Genomic DNA, 8,500 nt, shown 5'->3' with positions numbered 1-8,500 from the left:
CTTTTTATAGTGAGATGGACCGCACAACTCACAGAAATTGAAGAGAAATAAGGCGAAGCTTAAGATACACAGAGGAACAGCAAGAGGACGATATTAAAACCACAATCGAGGAGATGGCTAAAAATCAGGAAAATCCGCTACCTCCTACGATTGCCACTGATCCAGTAAATCAGAATCATGCTCCACGCATTATGTATGATTATGCTATACCGAATTTAACAGGAACTGAGTCAAGTATAGTTAGGCCTGCTATGGCTGCAAATAATTTTGAACTGAAACCTAACACAATTCAAATGATACAGCAATTTGTTCAGTTTGATGGTTTGCAGGATGAGGATCCAAACACTCACTTGGCAAATTTTCTGGAACTCTGCGACACATTTAAAATCAATGGCGTCTCTGATGATGCCATTCATCTTCAGTTATTTCCCTTTTTATTAAGGAATATGGCTAAACAGTGGTTGAACTCGTTACCACGAGGGTCAATCACTACTTGGGAACAAATGACCGAAAATTTTTTACTAAAATATTTTCTGCCGGCTAAAATGGCTAAATTAAGGAATGATATCTCTTCTTTTGTACAGATGGATCTAAAAATACTCTACGATGCATGGGAGAGATACAAGGATCTGTTAAGAAGGTGCCCTCACCATAAGCTACCACTCTGGCTACAGTTCAAACTTTTCACAATGGCTTGAATCCTTCAACTAAATAGATGGTTGATGCAACCGTTGGTGGGACTATCAATAATAAGACACTTGAGGATGCTTACGAATTTATAGAAGAGATGTCACCAAATAATTATCAGTGGCAAGTCATGAGGACAAAGCCAATGAAAGCAATCGGCGTTTTTAACGTCGATACGGTCACCATGCTCTCTAATCAGGTAGAACTTTTGAATAGAAAAATTGACGGTTTTCTTGGTTCTTCACAGGTTCACCCAGTAATGCAATGCAATGCAATTGAAGTCAATGAGGGATAAGCAATTCAGAATACCCACCTTATGACCACATCATGGAAAACGAGCAATTAAATTATATGGGTAATAATTATTGACTTCAAAATAATCCGTACAGTAATACTTACAATGCAGGATGGAGGAACCACCCAAATTTCTCATGGGGAGGCCAAGGGAATCAGAAACCATCATCACCTCCAGGCTTCCAACAACCACCTTACCAACAGGAAAAGAAGCCGAACCTTGAGGAGATGCTAACAAAGTTTATCTCAGTGTCGAAAACTCATTTTCAAAATATCAAAACAGCAGTTAAGAATCAACAGGCGTTAATCCAATGGCTCAAAACTCAGATAGGCCAACTCGCCAAATTGATTTATGAACGACCACAAGGTAGCCTACCGAGTAACACTAAATCTAACCCAAGGGAACAACTCAACACAATTACCATCCAAGACAAGGAAGGGTTAGTTGAACCTGAACCAGAACCGATGCAAGGAATTGTGGTAAGTAAAGGTAAAGGCGAGGTAGACCACAGTGAATAGAAACTGGTAAGTAAAGAGTACAAACCATGAGTGTCATACCCCAATGCGATAAGGAAAGACTGCACAGATGAACAATTTGGTAAATTCCTTAAACTATCAAAGAAATTACACATTAACTTACCGTTAATTGAAGCTCTTTTGCAGATGCCAAACGCAGTCAAATTCTTAAAGGAGCTTTTAGCAAATAAACGGAAGTTGGATGAGGCATCGCATGTAGAGTTAAATGTAGTTTGCTCAGCCATTCTACAGAATAAGCTTGCCAACAAATTAAAAGATCTAGGGAGTTTTACGATTCCTTGTTTAATTCGTAGCTTAAATGTTAAAATTGTTTTGGCTGATTTAGGGGCTAGTATTAATGTCATGCCCTACTAAATGTTTAAACAACTAGGTCTTGGGAAACCCAAACAAACTAAGATGAGTATTCAGTTAGCCGATAAAACTATCAGATTTCCTAGAGGTATCATTGAAGATGTACTTGTAAAAATTGATGAATTTATATTCCTAATCGATTTTGTTGTTCTAGACATAGAAAAGGGTAGTGATGCACCTCTAATTCTAGAAAGGCCCTTTTTAGCAACTACTAGAACCGTTATTGATGTTGATACAGGTGAACTCACACTGCGTGTGGGTGATGACTCAGTTACTCTTCAAGCTTGTAATCCCATTAATACTGACCATGTGGTGCAACCTTCTTTACAGGAAACAAATTTGAAGAGCACACATGAGCCTTGTTCAAGTAACAACAAAGAACCCATCTATAAAGAACAAAGGCTACAAATCGAGGAACTAGATGAATGGCGAACACATAAACCAAGGACACACGATAAACCAAAACCACACCATGATGAGCTTAATATTTCACCAAATCAACTTAAGGTTAGAGACAAAGTACTACTAGATGCAGTAGACCCTTGTATTGCCACTCCTGAACCTAAGGAAGCAATCCCTCTTACGGTACTCAGCATCTTTCCATACGGTATAGTCGAGCTAATTCATCCAAAATTTGGCACTTTTAAGGTAAATAGTACCCGCCTAAAACCTTATTTTGATGAAATTGATAGCAGGAACGAGGAGTGTAAACTCCTTGCACCAACATGACCATGCAAAAGGGAGGTAAGTCGAGCTTAGACTTTAAATAAGTGCTTCTCGGGAGGCAACCCGAGCACTAACGGTGTTAAATTCTTTAAATTTTAGTTTTTAACATTTAATTCACTAAATGAGTCACTGAACACAGGATTTCCAAAACCACATGGCTAGGTACAAGGGCGTGTCTTAGGCTGTGCTCACACCACGAGAGGAGACACGACCGTGCGATACGACCGTGTGAAACCAGGGAAAAGTTTTTCCCCAACACGGGATGCGATAAGTTACCACGGGCATGGAACGTAGCCGTGGGCGAACCTATCAAAACAACACGGTGTGCGACACGCCCGTGCCTATCACTCATGGTCGACATAGTCAAACTAACACGAGCGTGTGCATTTGAATAAAGGCGTGGGAGAAGCGAACGAAGTAAGACACGGCCGTGCAACATGGCCGCGTGCACCAATGCGCCCAATTTTAAAAACCACCAAATGCACGGGCTGAAATGAGGGCATACGGGTGTGCCCTACGGCCGTGTGCCCCAATTTCTTTATAAACACCTATTATATATTTTTACTTTTTTATTATTTTTATCTTTATTTATATTTTGAAATTACTTTTTATTTCCCTTTAATACTATTTTTATTTTATCTTGAGATTTTATAATTTTTATTCGGCTATTTCTTTATGAGTAATTATGCTTCTTTATATTTCCTAAAAGAAGTTCTTGATTCTATCATAATTATAAAGAGCTCCAAAGCTCATCATCACTTAGGAACTCGAAACTCCACTGGAAAAGGTTCTCCAAGACTATCATGTCCTGCCCGACCACCACGATAACCTCTTCGCTGGACACTGTGGTTGTGGAACCCAACTTCTACCACCACCGAAGTATCCTCCTCCAATCTTATCATTGCCTTGGTCGATTATCCTTCATAACTCCAAATCAAGGATTCCATTCATCATTCAGGAAGTTACACTTCTCTCCCTATCTTTTGATGTTATATCTATAATTTCAATATATCTAACTTTGTACATTGAGGACAATGTACATCTCAAGTGTGGAGGGGGTTATTTATTTCATTATCAAAAAAATCCTTGAATTTTGTCTTGTTCTCAAATAATCTTCTCATATCATTAGTAGAATGAATTTTGATTAGTTTATAATTTTTATTGATATGTCTTGAATTAAAAACATAGGCATTCATGCATTGATTGTTTAAACTTCAAGGAATTAAAGAATCAAGCATGATAAGTTGATGTTTGAAAATTAAAAAAGTTTTCTTTTTAGGTTGTTTCCCCAAGTTTAGGTATTATCTTGAGTTGAAATTCACAGGTTTAAACATAAAAAAAACCATAATTTTTGTGAGATTTTGATCCTTTAAAGCATATATTATTTCTTTCATGCTCACTTTATTGTTGCTTTGAGTGAGTCAATCTTGATTTGTTATTCTAGAACTTGCTTGATTATGCATGTCAAGACCACACCCTTTGATTTGATATGTCAAAATGATAAAGGCACTTAGGTTTAACCCACTCACTCCATAAAAGCCTACCTTCATAATTAACCCTTAGTAAACCTCCTTGAGCCTAACAACCCATTTATTGATTTACCCTCAACATTAACCCTTAACCCATTATTGTTGAAATCCCCTAAATTAACTTAATCCCTATTTTTGTCGAGATTTGATTTGAATAAATTGCTTAGCTATGTTTTATTTTTGATAGATAGCCTATGTTATTTGACTTGTTCTTAAAAAAATTATATATATATGCAATACATACATATATATTGCTGTAATTCGTCATTTTTTAGCTTAAGTGTTAATTTCATATTCTGAAAAGAAGCTCATGTGTATTCAATTGATAATTAGTTATTTTTCTAGTTAGGTAATTTTTCAATTCAATCTCGATTCTAACCTTCTCTTTTAGCTTGTGACCACACCCCCTAACCAAAGCCACGTTACAACTCTCTAAAGACCTTTTGATTAATGTATCATCTCAGTACATAGTGGTGGAGATGTGATTTTCATGCAAGCCTATGGTAATAACTTTTCATATTGACTAATGAGTGCTTCATTTATTTTTCTTAAACACCTCAAGTGATTTGAGTGAATCTTTAGGGAGGAGGTTAAACTTTGTGATATTTTGAATCAAAGTTAATCACTTAGATGAGGGGAGACACCTATGTTTTCGTGATAAAATGTTCAACTTCGAATGTTTGTAACTTTGATGTTTTTCTAGTTGAATTCTCAATGTGTGATTACTTATGGTTTATTTTGAGAGATTATTGATGAGAATTATAAGTTTTATAAGTTGAGAATAATTTATTTTGATTGTGAGTTGAGGATTTTGCTTGAGGACAAGCAAACGCTTAAGTGTGGGGGTATTTGATAAACCATAATTTATACATATTTTTACCTCATACTTAGCATATTTTTGGATGAATTATCCTTAGATTTGGTGAATTCGATGCTCTTAATCCTTTAATTTCATGTTTTATACTTAGGTGAGCATAGGAGAGTAAAAAGAGCGAGAAAAGGGCCGAAAACGGAGAAAATGGACCAACATGGGAAATCAACACGTCCTGGATTTCCTCACACGAGTAAGCCACACGGCCGTGTCCATTGGTGAATTGAAGCACGACTTACACGGGTAGATCACATGCCCATGCCTATGTAACAACCTTGAACACGGATTGAAGAAATCGCACACAGGTGTCTCACACAGGCATGTCCTTGTCGAGCCCAAGTTTAGTTCTATTAGGAAAAGGCCACTCTTGAGGGCTTTTAGGCATTCTAAAGCCTATTTAAACACCTGATGAGACACTTAGAAGGGACACACAAGGTAGGAGGCAAGGAATTACTCAAGGAAAGCCGATTGATCCATCTGAGAAGCCGGATTCATCGTCAAGACTGAAGATCTCCCTTCAATTTCCTTCAGGAGTTTTGGGTTTTCTTTATGTTTTGTAATCTTTATTCTTGTGAGATGTTTTCTTTCATAATTATGAACTAAACCCCCTAAATACCTAAGGGGAATGAAACCTAAGACGGATCTTGTTATTATTATCTGAAATGTATGATAAATATTTGACTTGTACTTAATTATGTGTTCTTAATTCTTGTTTTAATATTTCAGGATATTGATTCAAGTTAATGCACTTATTTAGAGGAGCAAAAGTCACTGTCTAAGATTAAATTTGTCGTAATTAAGCGGAGTTGATTACACGCCTAGAGATAGGGTGACAAGATTTTATCAGATTAGGGTGAAACCTAATAAGAGAGTCCATAGATCGAGTTAATGCAACACTAGGGTGTTAATTAGAAAGAGATTTCGATTAATCAACCTAGGGTTAGACGTTATTAGTCTCGAGAGAGATAATAATATAACTTAAGGATTTCTACGGATCTAGTCAAATGAATAAATCATCTAATTCAGAGTCAAATAACAAGTGAAGTCTAGGTGGATTTTTCCTTGCGTATTTTCTTAATCAATCGAGTTTTCCCAAAAGCTTTTCTCCAATTTTCTCTCTATGCACCCTTAGTTTAGTTAATTAGTTTAGATAAACAAATACCTTAATTTTTAGGCTAGATAATAAAAAGAAAGTAATTACTAGTACTTTTGGTTCCTTTGGGTTGACAATCCGGTCTTGCTAAAGTTATACTACTATTCGATAGGTACACTTCCCTTCATTGTGATAATAGTTAGCTTCAAGAACGGTCACTTATAAATTTTTAAAACTTATCGCAACGAGCATATCAGTTAAATTAGTAATTTAGTTAATAAGTATAATAAAACAAAAAGAAACTAAGGTGTCATCTTCTTTAATGTTTGAAATCACTGAAATTAGGGATTGAAAACACCATTACAAAGCTTGGAACTTTCAGCTATGGTATATTAAGCGTGTAAGTCCATTTTTGGTTCCGTTTTTAATGATTTCTATATTTTTGTGATTGTTGCAACTAGTTCTAGCTAGCCAAGGGACTATTTTGCAAAACTGTTAAAGATTTTGAATGATACCATACAAGTGTACTTTGAAGTTTCTTGATAGATTATGAATGCTTATTGATAGATATACAAGTTTTGTTAAGTGATTTTTAGTGAAAATGCAAAATAGGGATTAAATTGAGAAATGTTGAAACTTTGTGGTTAAAATGTGAAATAAATGGAAAATATGGCTTCTAGGGGTATAATGGTAATTTAAATAGCGTGGGTTAGTCTTAAATTTATTCAATTTGTGATATTGTGTAATAAGGAATAAATTGTAAAAATGTGAAAGTTTAAGGGCTGATGTGTAAAATAGTGCAAATGCATATTTTGGATTGAATTGAATAATTAGAAGAATAAATAAGCTGATTTTGATTACTTATAAATCAAGAAAAGAGGAATTCAGACTTAAATCTAGGAAAAAAGCAAAGTAATTGTATAGTCGGTCTGTTTCGTCATTTCCGTACATGAGGTAAGTTCATAAAATTGAACTTAAATGTGTATCTATTTAAATGATGGATGGTATTGTGATTGTATTTATCTTATTGGTTAAATTTGGAAGATTTTGAACTAAATGTATGATTTAAGTAAGAAAATTGATAAATAGGATCATAGTTGGGCTATGGCAAATCGGATAATAAGACCATAACCGGGTTATGGCATGTGAATGTAAGTCCACGACAAGGCCATGGCAATGTATATGTGTAAGACCATAGTTGGACTATGGCATCGAAAAATCGATGTACTCATACCGTAAGTATTTATAAACTAGGAGTGATTTGATAAGTGAATTGGTGAGAAATAGATAATTATCGGTACAAGTATGTACGGAAAACTATTCGAATAACAAACTAATGGAAGTTGAGAACTTTACGTTAACTTAGTGATTGTTGTTTTAATGCAATTTATGTTATCTATTTAGAAATGTTAATGAATGATGAGATTATTTCATATTTACATACGAACTTACTAAGCTTTATAACTTACTTGTTTATTTTTCCATGTTTTATAGTATTTCGAAGCTAGCTCAGATTTAGGGATCATCAAGGATTTCATCGCACTATCGGACATCTATTTTGGTACTTTTGAAGTTGTGTATAAATGGTATCTGGCATGTATAGGCTTTGGTCATTTTGATATGTTTGATGGAAATGTATTTTGGCCATTTGATGTTGGCTTGTGATGATGAATTTAATGATGTATATAAATGTGCAAATGGTTTTATGTTGGGTTTGATAATTGACTTATATTGTGTGATTGAGGTTGGCTTTATGATGTTTAATGATATTAGGTAATTTGAATGTTAAAAGGTTGATAATTGGGAAGTTATTTGCTTTTGATTTGGAACATGATAATGCATGTTGGAAGGGTTTAGTTAATTGAGTTGTATATGTGAATTAGGTATGAAATTGATGGTAAATTGTGGCATATTTATGTTTTGCATTGATGGTAAAGAAATGGTATGATTTGAATATTTCTTGATGGTATTTGGCTGCATATTTTTGTCTTGAAATGGTACTTTTTGAGCTTGTATAGGCATGTGCAAAATGGCTTGGTAAATAGCCTGTTTTTCCACACGGGCGTGTGTCTCAGCCGTGTGTGACACACAGTTATGTTATACAACCGTGTGTGCCTTGGTGTTGAATTTGAAAAAAAGTCAGTATGCTCTACACGGCCTCACACACAGGTGTTTGACTTGGCCATGTGGCATAAGTCAGTATACCCTACAGGATTGGCACGACCTAGCACACGGCCTGGCACACGGGTTAGCCACACGGGCATGTGTGTTCGCTGTGTGATCCAGGTTAGAGAGTTACATAGGGTCGGACATGGGCTAGGACACGACCGTGTGGTTCCATTTCAAATGTCCACACGACCTGGTCACACGAGCGTGTGTCCCCTGTTTTGAAGAAAAATTTTCAAAGTTTCG

The 8,500-nt window shown here is 35.6% G+C and overlaps 1 non-coding gene across 1 annotated transcript; it reads right to left on the bottom strand.

Annotated features, from left to right (window-relative positions):
• Positions 1-551: 551 nt before the first annotated feature.
• Positions 552-658, bottom strand: LOC121205538 (small nucleolar RNA R71). Its single transcript, XR_005900614.1, has one exon. It is a non-coding gene; the product is annotated as a small nucleolar RNA R71 (small nucleolar RNA).
• Between the last annotated feature and the right edge of the window lie 7,842 nt (positions 659-8,500).

Source organism: Gossypium hirsutum, chromosome A08 (genome assembly GCF_007990345.1).
Source record: "Gossypium hirsutum isolate 1008001.06 chromosome A08, Gossypium_hirsutum_v2.1, whole genome shotgun sequence".
NCBI lineage: Eukaryota > Viridiplantae > Streptophyta > Magnoliopsida > Malvales > Malvaceae > Gossypium > Gossypium hirsutum.
This window is presented reverse-complemented; position numbering and strand designations above follow the sequence as displayed.